The following is a 19,943-nucleotide window of genomic DNA, read 5'->3' as shown; positions in this document are numbered from 1 at the left end:
GGCCACAGACAAAAGGCATGTATCCATTCCCCGTAACACCAACATGATGGAAGTTGCCATTCCAACTGTTAGATCTTCCTGAGCCTGGTTATTTTTTAAAGACTCTGTCAATAACACCAAACAGGCCCTTTGCAGCACCTGCCATACTCAAAACAGCAGGGGTAGCAAAACTACCAGCCTGACTACCACCAGCATGATTAGGCACATGGCAGCAAAGCACCCGACTTTGTGGGCTGAACCACAGGCTCCAGGAACACTGCAGGTGACACCACTGCTTCTTCCACTGTTTTGCATAGAAACCAATCCCCAGTCCACCGTGCATGTGAAGATGCCTCTGGCCCTCCACCTGTTGTTGCCCACAGTCAAGCAGCACCATCATCAAACCCGTCCACGTCCTTGTCCCAGTGCAGCCTTCAGTTATCTATACCCAGCCAGCGCCCCACAGGTCACTGTATTAAATTCTAACATTTCTCTTCTGCTAGTGCTAGAAATGTTGCCTTTTAGGCTCATTGAGATGGAAGCTTTCCGAAACCTGATAGTGGCGGCCATCCCAAGGTACTTGATCCCCATTCACCACTATTTCTCTTGGTGTGCCATTCCAGCATTACATCAGCATGTGTCCCACAACATTACCCGTGCCCTAAACAATGTTGTTACTGGGAAAGTTCACCTAACCACGGACATGTGGACAAGTGCTTGTGGGAAGGGATGGTACAGCTCACTGAAGGCACACTTGGTTAACATAGTGGAAGCAGGGACCCAGTCAGACCTTGGGATGGAACACATCCTCCCCATGCTGAGGATTGCGGGCCCTACGTCAATCAGGGTTGCCCCCACAGTCTACAGCTCCTGCACCTCCTCCTCCTATTCTTCAGCCTCCATCTATGAAATGAGCACATCAGTCAGGAACTGGAAGCACTGCAGCACTGAGTCAGCCAAGCGGCAACAGGCTGTGCTGAAGCTAATCTGCTTAGGTGACAAACAACACAATGCTGAAGAGTTGTGGACAGCACTGAAAGATCAGTCAGTTATTTGGATGACACCGCTGAACCTACAGTCAGGCATGGTCATGTGTGGCAATGGCCAGAACCTGGTGGCGGCTCTGAGGCAAGGTGAGTTCACACACGTACCTTGCTAGGCCCATGAGCTTAACCTCCTGGTTCAACATTTTCTCAAAAGCTCCCTGAAGCTGCCAGATCTGCTAGTGAAAGTATGCCATCTGTCTGCCCATTTGAGAAAGTCAGCTACAGCTTCAGCAATCCTTGCCATGCTTCAGCAGCATTTGCAGATTCCGGCTCACTGACTTGTGTGTGATGTCCCCACTCGTTGGAACTCTACACTGAATATGTTGGAAAGGATTTGTGAGCAGAAGAGGGCAGTTATTCAGTTCACACTCCACACATAAGACCTCAGGAATGGACATGGATGTCAGACATATGTACCATCCTCCAAAACTTTGAGGATTTCACCAAGATGGTGAGAGGCAATGACGCCATAATTAGAGCCACCATCCCGCTTCTCTGCATTCTGAAAACATCTCTGCTCACAACTAAAGAGGATGCATTACAGGCATCAGGATGAGGACATCGAGCAAGGAACCATACAGGTTGATTACACTCAGCCAAGCCTCATGTCTTCCCAATGTTGATTGGTAGACAATGAGGAGGAGGAGTAAGAACAGGAGCTAATTTTATGTGCCATAGATCAGAGGTATCAAACTGCATTCCTCGAGGGCCGCAAACAGGTCATGTTTTCAGGATTTCCTTGTATTGCACAGGTGATAATTTAATCATCTGCACAGAATGATTCCAGCACCTTGTGCAATGCAAAGGAAATCTTGAAAACATGCATGGTCTGAGGCCCTCGAGGAATGCAGTTTGACACCTCTGCTATAGATGGTACTACAAGCACAGCTATCATACCGTCTGTTCAGTGGGGATGGCCTGAGGACAGGGAGGATGAGGAGCACAGCATGGTCAGTTGTCCTGTTGGTGAGGACACGGAAGTCTTGCCTGTTAGCAGTCTGGCACTCATGGCTGACTTTATGTTGCGCTGCGTTTCACGTGACCCTCGCATTATTAAAATTTTTGATGATGCTCATTACTGATTTGTGACACCTCTAGACCCTCGTGACAAGGAGAATTTCTAATCTCTTCTTCCAGAGGCATACAGGTGTACTAAAATGTTGCAGTACCAGAGGGCCCTTGTAATGGAATTACTTAAAAAAATTCCCACGTGAGAATGTTGGCAGCAGACATAAGAGTTTGTTGTAGAGCCAAGGAGTCCAAGCGAGATACAGAAGTTCAATTCAGCTCAGGCAGGGGAACAATGGCAAATTTCTGGGACGGTTTTCTCAGACCCTCCCATCGTGCCGGCACAGAGGCAAGGGGTGCTGTCACAAGAAGTGCAATGTTTGGGAAGATGCTGAGGGAATACCTTGCGGATCACACAAGCGTCCTCCGGGATTTCTCTGTGCTTTTTAATTATTGGGTATCCAAGCTGGACACGTGGCATGAACTGGCTCTCTATGCCTTGGAGTTCCTGGCCTGCCCTGCTGCTAGCGTTCTGTCAGAGCAGGCTTTTAGTGATGCTGGTGGAAATATAACAGATAAGCGCATCCACCTGTCAAATGAAAATGCTGAGAGGCTGACTCTTATAAAAATGAACAAGAGCTGGATTGGGCAAGACTTCTGAACACCACCAAGTTAAAACAACGAAACATACCCTCTAATACATTGTCTTTTTTGTGGGGGTGTATTCTCATGCACCTCTTCACAACCACACATGGATATACTCTTCCAGATTTGGTCTGTTTGTTGTTATCCTACTCCTTATGCTATACTCATCATGCACAAACACTAGAACACCAGGGTGAACGTATTCCGTGATGCAAAAGTCACTCAATTTTTTGTGCAAAGGTGTTTTTATGATGCCCTTTAATAATTTGAAGCCAAAACAAATGGTACTCTCCCGGGGGGAAATGTCATAAAAATGAGATGTATGTCTATTCTTCCCATTTATTCTTATATTTTCCAGTTTTCCTACCTCTGGACCATCCTCTTATGACCTAGTTTATACCTCTCCAATATAACAATATTGAAATACTTTTATATTATATTTTTATTTATATCCCTGTCTCTGAGCTGTTGCTAGGGGCAAAAATATCTAGTTGTATACATTCTGGCTTCATGTTTATGAACCTGTGTTCGCTCCTCCCTTCTGTTATTTTCTTTCATAGGTGGATTCACATTTTTTTGATTTGTTTGATTTCAGTATGATTTATCAGTATGTCTCCTCATTCTCCGCCACTAGATCACCAGGGATAATGGGTTCTGTACTGCTACAGACAGTCCAATTTTTGGGCAAAGGTGTCTATTAGTGTTGAGCATTCCGATACCGCAAGTATCGGGTATCGGCCGATATTTGCGGTATCGGAATTCCGATACCGAGATCCGATATTTTTGTGATATCGCGTATCGGTATCGAATCAATAGGGCTGTGGAAAATAAAGAATTAAAATAAAAAATATTGATATGCTCACCTCTCCGGCGGCCCCTGGACTTCACGCTGCTATCCGGGAGGCTTCTTTGTTTAAAAAGCGCGCCTTTCGGACCTGTGAATGACGTCCCGGCTTCTGATTGGTCGCGTGCCGCCCATGTGACCGGCACGCGACCAATCAGAGGCCGCGACGTCATTCGCAGGTCCTCAATTCCTAGAATTAGCAGTTTTGTGAATGAGAATGACGTCGCGGCTTCTGATTGGCCGCGTGCCGCCCATGTGACCGGCACGCGGCCAATCAGAAGCCGCGACGTCATTCTCATTCACAAAACTGCTAATTCTAGGAATTGAGGACCTGCGAATGACGTCGCGGCCACTGATTGGTCGCGTGCCGGTCACATGGGCGGCACGCGACCAATCAGAAGCCGGGACGTCATTCACAGGTCCGAAAGGCGCGCTTTTTAAACAAAGAAGCCTCACCGGTTAGCAGTGTGAATTCCAGGGGCCGCCGGAGAGGTGAGCATATCAATATTTTTTATTTTAATTCTTTATTTTACACATCCCTATGGATCCCAGGGCCTGAAGGAGAGTTTCCTCTCCTTTAGACCCTGGGAACCATGAGAATACCTTCCGATACTTGATGTCCCATTGACTTGTATTGGTATCGGATATCGGTATCGGCGATATCCGATATTTTTCGGGTATCGGCCGATACTATCCGATACCGATACTTTCAAGTATCGGACGGTATCGCTCAACACTAGTGTCTATGATGCCCATAAAATAGTTTAAAAAATGTACCCCACATGGGGGAATGTTGGTAAGCCCATGCACTTCATGTATGGGCATTATGAGTCTAGGAGACCCGCTCCTTAACATTGGGCCTAGTTTTTAATGAGGCCTTCCTCAATGTGTCATTATTCTCCACCACTAGATCACCAGGGTTAATGGGGTCTGTGCTGCTGCAGCCAGTGCAGTTTTTGGCAAAGTTGCCTATGATGCCTATACAATATTTCTAAAAAATGTACCCCCCATGGTGAAATGTTTGTACAATTTTAGCACTCCAAATGTTTTATTTTAGTGTCATAGCCTACTTTTGGACACAATTTTTGTGGTCCAAAAAAAATCACGAGCACATTTTGATCACTCTGTTATCTCCGTCAGACGCACGGTGTATCTGTAGTGTCTGTTGTGAATTCTGTGGCTGAATTCACTCCTGTGTTCACAAGTGGTACTGCAGCTTCTGAGCTTCCTCCCTCAGGTGTTCTGGTGAGCTCGTTGGCTGCTTTGTTATTTAACTCCACCTGATTCTGTCTTCCTTGCTCCTTGTCAATGTTCCAGTGTTGGATCTGAGCTTCTGGATCTTTCCTGTGGCCTGCTGCTCTGCTTAGATAAGTGCTTCTTTGCTTTTGTTGCTACTTTTTCTGTCCAGCTTGTTAATTCGTTTTGCTGGAAGCTCTGAGACGCAAAGGGTGTACCGCCGTGCCGTTAGTTCAGCACGGTGGGTCTTTTTGCCCCCTTTGCGTGGTTTTTTGCTTTAGGGTTTTTTGTAGACTGCAAAGTTCTCTTTGCTATCCTCGCTCTATCTAGAATATCGGGCCTCACTTTGCTGAATCTATTTCATCCCTACGTTTGTCTTTTCATCTTGCTAACAGTCATTATATGTGGGGGGCTGCCTTTTCCTTTGGGGTATTTCTCTGAGGCAAGTCAGGCTTGTTTTTCTATCTTCAGGCCAGTCAGCTCCTCAGGCTGTGCCAAGTTGCATAGGTAGTGTCAGGCGCAATCCACAGCTGCCTTTAGTTGTGTTTAGGATAGGTTCAGGTATTGCGGTCTACAGAGACTCCACGTCTCAGAGCTCGTTCTATTGTTTTTTGGGTTATTGTCAGATCACTGTATGTGCTCTGATTGCTGGCACACTGTGTCACTGGATTGCCTACATAACAGTACAAGGAGCCAACCTAATGATTCTCAATAGAGGGAAAAAAGAAGTTCTGACATCATTTTTTTTTCTCAGCTCTGTGTTCAGTCTTTTTTTTCCCCTAGACATTTGGGTGTTTCAGGACACAGGTGTGGACATGGATATTCAGGGTCTGTGCTCTTCAATGGATAATCTCGTTACAAATGTACAAAGGATTCAAGATACTATTGATCAGAAATCTATGTTAGAACCAAGAATTCCTATTCCTGATTTGTTTTTTGGTGATAGAACTAAGTTTCTTAATTTCAAAAATAATTGTAAGCTATTTCTGGCCTTGAAACTTCATTCTTCTGGTAATCCTATTCAACAGGTTTTGATTATTATTTCTTTTTTGCGCGGCGACCCTCAGGACTGGGCATTTTCTCTTGCGCCAGGAGACCCTGCATTGAGTAATGTCAATGCGTTTTTCCTGGCGCTCGGATTACTTTACGATGAGCCTAATTCAGTGGATCAGGCTGAGAAAAATTTGCTGGCTTTGTGCCAGGGCCAGGATGATATAGAAGTATATTGTCAGAAATTTAGGAAGTGGTCAGTACTCACTCTGTGGAATGAATCTGCGCTGGCAGCTTTGTTCAGAAAGGGTCTCTCTGAGGCTCTTAAGGATGTCATGGTGGGTTTTCCTATGCCTACTGGTTTGAATGAGTCTATGTCTTTGGCCATTCAGATCGGTCGACGCTTGCGCGAGCGTAAATCTGTGCACCATTTGGCGGTATTGTCTAAGATTAAACCTGAGCCTATGCAGTGCGATAGGACTATGACCAGAGTTGAACGGCAAGAACACAGACGTCTGAACGGTCTGTGTTTCTACTGTGGTGATTCCACTCATGCTATTTCTGATTGTCCTAAGCGCACTAAGCGGTTCGATAGGTCTGCCGTCATTGGTACTGTACAATCCAAATTCCTTCTGTCCATTACCTTGATATGCTCTTTGTCATCGTATTCTGTCATGGCGTTTGTGGATTCAGGCGCTGCCCTGATTCTGATGGATTTGGATTATGCTAAACGTTGTGGGTTTTTCTTGGAGCATTTGCGGTGTCCTATTCCGTTGAGAGGAATTGATGCTACATCTTTGGCCAAGAATAAACCTCAGTATTGGACCCAGCTGACCATGTGCATGGCTCCTGCACATCAGGAAGTTATTCGCTTTCTGGTGCTACATAATCTGCATGATGTTAACAAAAGTCCCAATATCATAATGCTGGTCTGGGTTATAGCACATAACCGTAAAGTGCACCCAGATCAGTCAGGAAAAGCTCCAAAGCAAGCATATAAATAGGAGAAAAAGGGAGCGTACAATGTAGATAATTTTATAAACACATAACTTTATTGATACAAAAAATACTAAAAATAGTAAAGCAATTACATCTTAGGTGTCATCCACTCAGGCACAGAAGGAAAACCACCCCCATGCAAACCCCCATGTCTCTAAACATAGTAACCGGGGAGAAAAGAACTCCCATATGTTGTAAACCGGTGAGACTAAGCCCACATGTACTAAGGTAAATTTAATTACCAATAAAAGAACAATGTTACCAGTAATGTGCAATGCATCATAATAAAACAGGTACCGTGGCTAGGCTTACCAGTGGGGGATGCAGGGAGAGGGTCCGACCGGAATAAAAGCGCCCCGATGCGCGTTTCGCGGCTCAAAAGCGCCGCTTTCTCAAGGGGATAGCGGTCCACCGGTACAGGACCTGCTAATAACCCCCCCGACCCCAATCACGTGCGCAAAATCGACCAATCCGCGCAGCGTAAGCGGCGCATTCGCACTGCGGCGGGCGGGTCCGGCGTGGGGGCAGGGCGTCAGGCCGAGCACGCAAGCGCCGGGGAAATGCCAAGAGATTGCGCACAAGGCACCGAGATGCCCCGCCCACACATCGGAGCCGCTCACACACAGCGCGATGCGCACAGCCGCATAGATGGATAAGTAAGGAGAGGGATGTGGAACCCGAGCTAACAGTAGGGGAACTCTATATATAGATGGTGTATAGGCGGTATGGACATAATAGAACAAAGTGTCTACAACGCACCAGTCAGCAAAGTGGGAGTCGACTCCAAATGGGCTAAACATTATTGTATATATACGCGCGAGTAACATGCAATATCAAACTGTACATTCAGTAGTGTCTGCAATAGATGCACAGGAGGATAGTACCACCTAGCACCAGTACGCTATATGCCTGCATATCACTATCCAAGTCACATACCCCCAATAAATAATCCCAACTTATCCAAATAGGTAAAGAGAGGGGGGGAGGGAAAAGTAGGGGAAGAATAACCGCAATGCATGACATAAAAATAATTATAGTATAGACAAGACCCGTGCACATGCATATGACCCAAGACAATATATACACAGCATTGATTATAAAGACATGATATATTCAGATAACCATTTGCATATACATATATATCAATGCTTGTTATCCATGTTACGTCCAATAGTGGCAGATGATGCGTCAGACAGTCCCACATTCATATAAGCGGATGATAAGGTGTATGTAGAATATTCACCTCACACGAGGCTGGGATCAGGAAAGAGCCATATGTAAAAAGCGTTACTATAAATGAAAAAGAACACAATAAATTAAAATAGGAAGAATAATACATTAAAAAGGATAAAAACAAAGAAACCGGAGGGACCATGATGAGACGCCAAGGAGACTAATATAGAACTACGCTAGAGATAAGAAGCGAAGCTTAAGGATTCGTTGAGACCCCTAGGTGTCAAAGTATCAAGCAAAACGATCCACTTGGACTCGATCTGGGCCAGTTGTTTTTTATAGTCCCCACCTCTGATGCCAAGGTGAAGAACGTCAATCCCCCTCACAAAGAGCAATTTATCATTACAATTGTGGTGCTGCCTGAAATGGCGTGGAATAGTTTTCAAATCCACTAGTGTGGGCGCCGTCTTGGCCGCACCAACGTCCCGCACATGCTCACGAACGCGAACCCTGAGCTCACGAGTGGTAAGCCCAACGTATATTTTTGGGCACGGACAAGTCGCATAATAGATGACATTGGTGGTATTACAAGTTATGCGCTGTCTAATTTGAAACGTTTTTAAACCATCACTCGAAGTAAAGTCGGAACAGCGGAGGACATTGGTGCAGGCAAGACAGCGCCCACACGGGACGCATCCCAGACGGGGACCCCCCGTACCGAAGATGTTGCTCGGGGCTGGAACATAATGACTCCTTACCAGTATATCATTAAGGCTCCTACACCTCTTAGGAGTCATCAAAGGGAAATCACCCAAGGCAGCACGCAGGGAAGGCTCGGTGTGTAATACAGACCAATGTTTTGAAAAAATTGAGCGCATGTTCTCCCACTCGTGGTTATAGGTGGAAGTGTATCTAATTAATCCACCTTTTTCCCCGTTACGACGTCGAGAGGTACCATCGCGCTGTGTGTGAGCGGCTCCGATGTGTGGGCGGGGCGTCTCGGTGCCTTGTGCGCAATCTCCGGGCATTTCCCTGGCGCTTGCGTGCTCGGCCTGACGCCCTGCCCCCACGCCGGACCCGCCCGCCGCAGTGCGCATGCGCCGCTTACGCCACGCGGATTGGTCGATTTTGCGCACGTGATTGGGGTCGGGGGGGTTATTAGCAGGTCCTGTACCGGTGGACTGCTATCCCCTTGAGAAAGCGGCGCTTTTGAGCCGCGAAACGCGCGTCGGGGCGCTTTTCTTCCGGTCGGACCCTCTCCCTGCATCCCCCACTGGTAAGCCTAGCCACGGTACCTGTTTTATTATGATGCATTGCACATTACTGGTAACATTGTTCTTTTATTGGTAATTAAATTTACCTTAGTACATGTGGGCTTAGTCTCACCAGTTTACAACATATGGGAGTCCTTTTCTCCCAGGTTACTATGTTTAGAGACATGGGGGTTTGCATGGGGGTGGTTTTCCTTCTGTGCCTGAGTGGATGACACCTAAGATGTAATTGCTTTACTATTTTTAGTATTTTTTGTATCAATAAAGTTATGTGTTTATAAAATTATCTACATTGTACGCTCCCTTTTTCTCCTATTTATATAATCTGCATGATGTGGTCGTGTTGGGGTTGCCATGGCTGCAAACCCATAATCCAGTATTGGATTGGAACTCTATGTCGGTATCCAGCTGGGGTTGTCAGGGGGTACATGGTGATGTTCCATTTTTGTCTATTTCGTCATCCACTCCTTCTGAGGTCCCAGAGTTCTTGTCTGATTATCAGGATGTATTTGAAGAGCCCAAGTCCGATGCCCTACCTCCGCATAGGGATTGTGATTGTGCTATCAATTTGATTCCTGGTAGTAAAATCCCAAAAGGTCGATTATTTAATTTATCCGTGCCCGAACACGCCGCTATGCGCAGTTATGTGAAGGAATCCCTGGAGAAGGGACATATTCGCCCATCGTCATCACCACTGGGAGCAGGGTTCTTTTTTGTAGCCAAGAAGGATGGTTCGCTGAGACCGTGTATTGATTACCGCCTTCTTAATAAAATCACTGTTAAATTTCAGTATCCCTTGCCATTGTTATCTGACTTGTTTGCTCGGATTAAGGGGGCTAGTTGGTTCACTAAGATAGATCTTCGTGGTGCGTATAATCTGGTGAGAATCAGGCAAGGAGATGAATGGAAAACTGCATTTAATACGCCCGAGGGTCATTTTGAGTATCTAGTGATGCCGTTCGGACTTGCCAATGCTCCATCTGTGTTTCAGTCCTTTATGCATGACCTCTTCCGTGAGTATCTGGATAAATTCCTGATTGTTTACTTGGATGACATTTTGATCTTCTCAGATGATTGGGACTCTCATGTGAAGCAGGTCAGAATGGTTTTCCAGGTCCTGCGTGCTAATTCTTTGTTTGTGAAGGGATCAAAGTGTCTCTTCGGTGTGCAGAAAGTTTCACTTTTGGGGCTCATCTTTTCCCCTTCTACTATCGAGATGGATCCGGTTAAGGTCCAAGCCATCCAGGATTGGACTCAGCCGACATCTCTGAAAGTCTGCAAAAGTTCCTGGGCTTTGCTAATTTTTATCGTCGCTTCATCTGTAATTTTTCTAGCATTGCCAAACCATTGACCGATTTGACCAAGAAGGGTGCTGATTTGGTTAATTGGTCTTCTGCTGCTGTGGAAGCTTTTCAGGAGTTGAAGCGTCGTTTTTGTTCTGCCCCTGTGTTGTGTCAACCAGATGTTTCTCTTCCGTTCCAGGTCGAGGTTGATGCTTCTGAGATTGGAGCAGGGGCGGTTTTGTCACAGAGAGGTTCTGGTTGCTCAGTGTTGAAACCATGTGCTTTCTTTTCCAGGAAGTTTTCGGCTGCTGAGCGTAATTATGATGTGGGCAACCGAGAGTTGCTGGCCATGAAGTGGGCATTCGAGGAATGGCGTCATTGGCTTGAAGGAGCTAAGCATCGCGTGGTGGTATTGACTGATCATAAGAACCTTACTTACAGTATCTCGAGTCTGCCAAGCGCTTGAATCCTAGACAGGCCCGTTGGTCGTTATTTTTTGCCCGCTTCGATTTTGTGATTTCGTACCTTCCGGGCTCTAAAAATGTGAAGGCGGATGCTCTGTCTAGGAGTTTTGTGCCCGACTCTCCGGGTTCATCTGAGCCGGCGAGTATCCTCAAGGAAGGAGTCATTGTGTCTGCCATCTCCCCTGATTTGCGGCGAGTGTTGCAAAAATTTCAGGCGAATAAACCTGATCGTTGTCCGGCGGAGAAACTGTTCGTCCCTGATAGGTGGACTAGTAAAGTTATCTCTGAACTTCATTGTTCGGTGTTGGCTGGTCATCCTGGAATCTTTGGTACCAGAGAGTTAGTAGCTAGATCCTTCTGGTGGCCATCTCTGTCACGGGATGTACGTACTTTTGTGCAGTCCTGTGGGATTTGTGCTAGGGCTAAGCCCTGCTGTTCACGTGCCAGTGGGTTGCTTTTGCCCTTGCCGGTCCCAAAGAGGCCTTGGACACATATTTCAATGGATTTCATTTCTGACCTTCCCGTTTCTCAAAAGATGTCAGTCATTTGGGATCGCTTTTCTAAAATGGTCCATCTGGTGCCCTTGGTTAAATTGCCTTCCTCCTCTGATTTGGTGCCTTTGTTCTTCCAGCATGTGGTTCGTTTGCATGGCATTCCTGAGAATATTGTTTCTGACAGAGGTTCCCAGTTTGTTTCAAGGTTTTGGCGAGCCTTTTGTGGTAGGATTGGCATTGACCTATCTTTTTCCTCGGCTTTCCATCCTCAGCCTAATGGCCAGACCGAACGAACCAATCAGACCTTGGAAACATATCTGAGATGTTTTGTTTCTGCAGACCAGGATGATTGGGTGTCCTTTTTGCCGTTGGCTGAGTTCGCCCTTAATAATCGTGCCAGCTCGGCTAACTTGGTCTCTCCATTTTTCTGCAATTCTGGGTTCCATCCTCGTTTCTCTTCAGGACAGGTTGAGTCTTCGGACTGTCCTGGTGTGGATTCTGTGGTGGACAGGTTGCAGCAGATCTGGACTCAGGTAGTGGACAATTTGACCTTGTCCCAGGAGAAGGCTCAACTTTTCGCTAATCGCAGACGCCGTGTGGGTCCCCGACTTCGTGTTGGGGATCTGGTTTGGTTATCTTCTCGTCATATTCCTATGAAGGTTTCCTCTCCTAAATTTAAACCTCGTTTTATTGGTCCGTGTAGGATTTCTGAGATTCTCAATCCTGTGTCTTTTCGTCTGACCCTCCCAGACTCCTTTTCCATACATAATGTATTCCATAGGTCGTTGTTGCGGAGATACGTGGCACCTATGGTTCCATCTGTTGAGCCTCCTGCCCCGGTTTTGGTGGAGGGGGAATTGGAGTATATTGTGGAGAAAATTTTGGATTCTCGTGTTTCTAGACGGAAACTCCAGTATCTGGTTAAATGGAAGGGTTATGCTCAGGAAGATAATTCCTGGGTTTTTGCCTCTGATGTCCATGCTCCAGATCTTGTTCGTGCCTTTCATGTGGCTCATCCTGGTCGGCCTGGGGGCTCTGGTGAGGGTTCGGTGACCCCTCCTCAAGGGGGGGGTACTGTTGTGAATTCTGTGGCTGAATTCACTCCTGTGGTCACAAGTGGTACTGCAGCTTCTGAGCTTCCTCCCTCAGGTGTTCTGGTGAGCTCGTTGGCTGCTTTGTTATTTAACTCCACCTGATTCTGTCTTCCTTGCTCCTTGTCAATGTTCCAGTGTTGGATCTGAGCTTCTGGATCTTTCCTGTGGCCTGCTGCTCTGCTTTGATAAGTGCTTCTTTGCTTTTGTTGCTACTTTTTCTGTCCAGCTTGTTAATTCGTTTTGCTGGAAGCTCTGAGACGCAAAGGGTGTACCGCCGTGCCGTTAGTTCGGCACGGTGGGTCTTTTTGCCCCCTTTGCGTGGTTTTTTGCTTTAGGGTTTTTTGTAGACTGCAAAGTTCTCTTTGCTATCCTCGCTCTATCTAGAATATCGGGCCTCACTTTGCTGAATCTATTTCATCCCTACGTTTGTCTTTTCATCTTGCTAACAGTCATTATATGTGGGGGGCTGCCTTTTCCTTTGGGGTATTTCTCTGAGGCAAGTCAGGCTTGTTTTTCTATCTTCAGGCTAGTCAGCTCCTCAGGCTGTGCCGAGTTGCATAGGTAGTGTCAGGCGCAATCCACAGCTGCCTTTAGTTGTGTTTAGGATAGGTTCAGGTATTGCGGTCTACAGAGATTCCACGTCTCAGAGCTCGTTCTATTGTTTTTTGGGTTATTGTCAGATCACTGTATGTGCTCTGATTGCTGGCACACTGTGTCACTGGATTGCCTACATAACAGGTGTCCAAATCCTTGCTTTGCAGTCATACATTGCACTTTTTGGTCTGCTACACTGCTACCCTTGTATACAGTATTTTGTTGTTTTTTAAATAAAAAAAATACATCCTAGATATTGTGTGACTGTTATCTCAGTCACACATCTGGTCTACCTATGGTCTTCAAATCATGGCTTTTCAGCCATACATTCCAGTTTTTGGTCTGCTACCCTTGGTGCATACAGTATTTTGTGGTTTTTACCATTTTAAAAAATACATCCAACATATTGAAACAGTCTGTTATCTCAGTCACACGTGTGGTCTATCTGTGGTCTTCAAATCTTGGCATTTCAGCCATACATTCCAGTTTGTGGTCTACTACCCTTGGTATATACAGTATTTTGCTGTTTTTAAATTTCTAAAAAAAAATACAGCAAACATATTTAACAGTGTGGTATCTCCAACTGACTCCTGGTCTATCTGTGCTGTACAAATAGTTGCTTTTCAGGCCTACATTCCATTTTTTTGCTGTTTGCCACCCTAGGTCTAGTGTACAGTATTTTTGCTTAAAAAAAGAGCCATATATTGAACAATCTGGTATCTCTGTGACATGACTCACCTATCTGTGGGCTACAAAGTGTGCTTTTGAGGCTTCCATTTACCTTTTTTTGCTATGTGTTACCCCAGCTCAAAACACAATTTTGGGGTCAATAACTAAAATATATAGGCCATGTATTCAACAGTCTGGTATCGCTATCAGATGGCTGAGCTATTTGTGGCCTACAAATTGCGGCAATTCAGGCCGACTTTCCACTGTCTTTGCTGTCTGTGACCCTATTTCTAGACACTATATTTGTGGCTTAAATAAAAACACAGGCCACATATTTAACACTGTGGTATCTTGTTAAAAATACTTCTGTTTCAAGTTGTTATGGCTGCTTCAGGGCTGTGTCTTAAATGCACCAACTACTACCACCATCATTATCTTCTGCCTAGAGACAGTTACTGCGCAAATAGAAAGTCTGAGGAGCAGAGGGTGAATGCTTGGGCTGTTTTGCACTCTGTCTCTGTATTACGGAGGCAAAATCTTCTAGAATAAATAATTACTGGAAGAGCAAGAGCACATGGAAGAGCATGGGGCCAGGACTCGCAACTACTAAAGCCTTGTGTTCCTGGGCCGGATTCTGACAATCCATCACCTACTAATTCTGAACTTGTTTGACGAGGAATCGAGGATGTAAAAAAGCAGCCACTACATTTTCTAGAACAGAAGCTATAGATTGTAACATTTCAGCTGTATTGCAATAGGTGTTAATTGGAGAGCGTGGTGGTCGTAGATGTGACCTATACTATATGGGTGTTTCCATTAGCCAATCCATTGAACATGTTATTGAAAACCAATTTTTTTTGGCTCGCAACTCTTTTCATCTGCGCACAAACTATGTCAAATTTTTAGCTAGACCCCACTGGGTCTTGTTAGTGTCATGTTGACTACAGTCAACAGATGTTATGTATATCCCTAATCTCACCTCTACTTTACCAACATGATGAATTTATAGAAAAAGCACATGTATTGATGGAGCTGTTGTTTTCTTGCAAAACAAATACAATTTTGAAGTATGAGACTAGTGTCATCCTGAGGATTGATATGAGCCACAAAGTCTTTCAAAGTGAAACTGTACTGGATGTAATGTACAATTTGCTCTTTAAAATTAGAACATGCCTTCTACGATGCTTTCATTAAGCAACTGATTGGCCAGATATATACGGAAACATGATGCCACGGCTGCGGGTACCTGTGCTACGCTGGGTCAGGAAATGTCAAGGCTGCTTCCCCTGTTTCCCGGGGGAAGGAATAGGGGAACAGACAGACCCCATTACCCAGGAAGAGGGAGCATGTTTATACAAGGAACCTGGCTGGAAGCTGATTGAAAAAAAAGAAAGCAGGCGTGAGTCCCCAGCTGTCAGCATGTGAGCAGCAATGGGGCAGTACACTATGCATCCAAAGTGCCGTTCCTGCGACGAACTGCAGTAGACACACCTGGTGACCTACAGTCAAGGAGGCCAGCTTAAGAGAAAGTGGGTACGACTGCAGAGATTTTTGCCGTGGACAAGCAGCGCATAGGAGGCTGAGAAGTGTGCTCCGTCCGTTGAGCACTGGTGTCACAAAGACTGTTCCCGTTGGTTCCCACCAATAAAAGCACCAGAGAGCGAGGTGCCGTGTGCCCAGTGACCGTGAGTACAGCGCACGTGCGCAGTAGAGAGAGACAGTTCATGCCGCGTGTTCAGCTTTGAAAACCAATAATTATAAGCCAGAGAGGAATAACAGAGGACATTGGTACGGTCAGCAAAGTACTGGAGTACATGGAGTACTGTACATGGACACAGTACATGGAGTACTGTGTCCAGTTTTGGGCACCGGTGCTCAGGAAGGATATAATGGAACTAGAGAGAGTACAAAGGAGGGCAACAAAATTAATAAAGGGGATGGGAGAACTACAATACCCAGATAGATTAGCGAAATTAGGATTATTTAGTCTAGAAAAAAGACGACTGAGGGGCGATCTAATAACCATGTATAAGTATATAAGGGGACAATACAAATATCTCGCTGAGGATCTGTTTATACCAAGGAAGGTGACGGGCACAAGGGGGCATTCTTTGCGTCTGGAGGAGAGAAGGTTTTTCCACCAACATAGAAGAGGATTCTTTACTGTTAGGGCAGTGAGAATCTGGAATTGCTTGCCTGAGGAGGTGGTGATGGCGAACTCAGTCGAGGGGTTCAAGAGAGGCCTGGATGTCTTCCTGGAGCAGAACAATATTGTATAATACAATTATTAGGTTCTGTAGAAGGACGTAGATCTGGGTATTTATTATGATGGAATATAGGCTGAACTGGATGGACAAATGTCTTTTTTCGGCCTTACTAACTATGTTACTATGTTACTATGTTACTACCTCACCATCTACCAAACTTTGCACTCCTTGTGAGAGTCTCCCGCACCTTAGGGCCAGGGCGATGGGAGGGTCTTAGAAAACTCTCTCAGAACTTTGCCAGTGTTCCACTGCCTCTGCTGGATTGGATTGTGTCTATCTCACCTGTACTCCTTGCTTTGGCAACAAACTTTGTCTGTGACCTCTGCTGCCAGGGTTTTCAGATGTGAATTTTTTTAATAATTCCAGAAGAAGGGCCCTCTGGTCCTCCAACATTTTAGTACACCTGTATGCTTCTGGAATAACAGATCTAAAGTTCTCCTTTTGTAGCGTGGGTCTAGAAGTGTCACCAATCAGTATTGCCTGTCACCCAAATTTTTGAGAACACATGGGTGACAGGAAACGCAGCTAAACATAAACTCATTCATGTGTGCAAGACTGGTAACAGTCAATACTTCCGTGTCCTTACTAAGAGGATGAGTGACCATGCTCTCCTCCTCCTTGTCCTCAGGCCTCCTAAACTTTCGACTTACCTGAGAACTATTATTGTAAATACATCATCATTGTAAATACACCCCTGTAGTTGTTTTCTCCCCCACCTCATTGGAGATTGTAAGTTGTCAAGAGCAGGATCTTTTTTATTGGTTTAATTATTGCTATCGCTGTTACTTACTGTAGATAGTAAGCTGTCACGAGCAGGGTCTTTTTATTTTGGTTTAATTATTGTATTATTGTTAGCGTTGTTACTTTGGACTGTAGTGTTTGAAACTGTTAAAATGTAAATATGTTGGCACTATATAAATAAATATTATTATTAGAACACAGAGAAGCAGGATGGAGATGTTAATTATGGCGTCATTGCCGCTCACCATCTTGCTGGATTCCTCAAAGTTTGGAGGATCGTACATATGTCTGACATCAAGTCCACTACAGAGATCTTATGTTTGAAGTTTGAACTGAATACCGATGGCATTGTTGATTATGGTAGTCACCAACTGCTCTTTTCTAGTGATGAGCAAATGTACTCGTTGCTCAGATTTTCCCGAGCACGCTCGGTTGATCTCCGAGTATTTGTAAGTGTTCGTAGATTTAGTTTTTGTCACCTCAGCTGAATGACTTACAGCTACTAGCCAGGCTGAGTACATGTGGGGGTTGCCTGGTTGCTAGGGAATTCCAACATGTGCTCAGCCTGTCTAGCAGCCGTAAATCATTCAGCTGAGGTGACAAAAAAATTTCCAAACACTTACAAATGCTCGGAGACCACCGGAGCGTGCTCAGGAAAACCCCAGCAGTGAGTATACTCGCTCATCACTACTCTTTTCTGTTCACAAATCCTTCCAACATCTGCAGTGTAGAGTTCCAATGCGTGGGGACACCACACACCAGTCGGTGAACCATAAGCTGCAAACGCTGATGAAGCATGGCAAGGGCGGATAAAGGTCTAACTGACTTTCTAAAATGGGTATGCAGGGCGTCGTACTTCCCGTAGCAGATCCGGGAGCTCCGGTCACTTTTCATTAATCATTGAACTATGAGGTTAAGCACATGGGCCAATAATGGCACGTGCGTGAGCCCACCTTTCCTCAGAGCAGCCACCAGGTTCGGCCCATTGTCACATCGCCATGCCTGGCTGTAGGTTCACCGGTGTCAGCCACAGATCTGGATGCTCTTCAGAGCTGTCCATAAATCTTCAGCATTGTGCGTTTTGTCACCTACGCAAATTATCTTCAGCACAGCCTGTTGCCGCTTGGATGAGGCAGTGCTGCAGTGCTTCCAGCTTGTGACTGATGTGCTACTTTCGGAGATGGAGGTTGAAGAGGAGCAGGAGGTGCAGAAGCTGTAGACTGTGTGGGAAACCCAGATTGACATACGGCTCACTATACTCGGGGTTGGGAACACGTGCACAATCCCAAGGTCAGACTGGGTCCTGGCTTCCTCTATGTTAACCCAGTGTGTGCCATCAGCGAGAATTAAAGTCTCTGCCTACAAGCACTTACCACAGGTCTGTGGTTAGGTGGACTTTACCAGTAAAAGCATTTTTGAGGGCATGTGTAATGTTGTGGGATATTTGCCTGTGTAATGCTGGGACGGCACACAGGGACAAATAGTCCCGCATCTTTGGGACCTCGGGGTGATCCTCGACTCTACCCTCGCTTTAAAGTTACATATCCAAGCCCTTGCCTCCTCCTGCCCACTACAACTTTAAAACATTTCCCGGATCCGTATATTCCAAGAAACTGCAAAAACGTTTGTGCACGCCCTCATCATCTCCCGCCTCGAATATATTAACCTCTTGCTCTGTGGCCTCCCCTCTAGAACTCTTTCACCACTCCAATATATGCTAAACTCTGCTGCCAGAGTAATCCAACTGTCCCTCTGATATTCCCCAGCCTTTCCTCTCTGTCAGGCCCTTCACTGTGTTCCTATTGCCCAGAGGCTACAGTTCAAAAGCCTAACTATGACATACAAAGCCTTTGCAGCGCACCAGAGTCCTGGTCGTTGCAGTAATGTCGTTCTTCCACCAGGGGGAGTGATGTTACGTCTGATGGCACCAAAGGAGTTCACCTTGCCAGGTATCACAGCCACACACACACACTTCACACACCGGTCCACCAGGGGGAGCTAAGGGTTCTGTTCACCAGGCCACTCCTCACATATGGTAAAACTGGTGGGTTGGTTAGAAAGTTAGGGAGAGTCAGAGGTAGTTCAGGAGAGGAGAGGAGCGATACTGGCTGGGGACTGACGAGAAAGGTCTCCCGGTCGAGCTGGCTGGGGTAATCCCTGGTCAGATCCAGACTATAGTCTGAGGAGGAAGGAAAGGAAGGACACGGAGCTGCGCCTGCAACCCATGCGGCAGCCTCCTAAGAAAGGACACAAAAGGATGCAAAAGGAGTGAAATGTCGGGGGGAGACCAGCTAGAGGCAGGCTGCCTCCTTCCGAAGCACAGATCCGGTGGCCGGAACACCGAGGGAGTAATACACTCTATGCTTTACTTCAGAGACCGGTGTTAAATATTAATTATTAATTGAATTATTCTTGTTCTGTACTAAGCACATTGTTTCTTGCTGACATTACCAAAAGCTATTTCTATATATGTATAGCTCAGAGTATGTTTCAATGCCATATATAAAGGGAACACGTGGTCTGTGGGACATATAAATAACGTCTCTTAGGAGGGTGGGGGCCTTTTGTCACGTGGGGGCTGCCACCTCCTGCCTTCACCATCATTCTCCATGGACATGAGACAAGACACAAGGAACAACAGCTGGTAGCCATGATGATTTCAGACTTCACACAAACAGACGGTTTTACCATTCAGGACCTTTGGGAAAGATGAGTAACAAGACAAGCGCTGATATTTACACATGGACAATCTATTCATAACTATTTCATCTACTTTTATGTTTTGCTGCAATGTGGTTTTTCTGTGGAAAATTCAATAAACCACTATACTTTTTATGAGAATACCATGACATTTTTCTTTAAGAGTAAGCACCTGGTGAATAGTCTTGATTAAGTAAATGTGCGAAATAAGCATTTTTAACATTGGCCAAGCCAGCCAGTTTTGATTTTTTGTGCTTTTTTTGCGTGAATTTCCTTCATCTTGCACACGGGTGAAGACAGAAGAGCTCTGCTAGATGTTGTGCAAGCTTTCAGGAATTCCACTTCAAAACTTCAAGTCACAAAGATCTCACAAGAACCTATGAAACAGTCTAAAAGGTGCAAAACGGATTGACAAGCACTAGCATTGGAAGTGCTGAAGACAGACG

The sequence above is a fragment of the Ranitomeya imitator genome, chromosome 6 (genome assembly GCF_032444005.1).
Source record: "Ranitomeya imitator isolate aRanImi1 chromosome 6, aRanImi1.pri, whole genome shotgun sequence".
Taxonomy (NCBI): domain Eukaryota; kingdom Metazoa; phylum Chordata; class Amphibia; order Anura; family Dendrobatidae; genus Ranitomeya; species Ranitomeya imitator.
The sequence above is the reverse complement of the archived record's forward strand: the minus strand, read 5'-3'. Positions refer to the sequence as shown.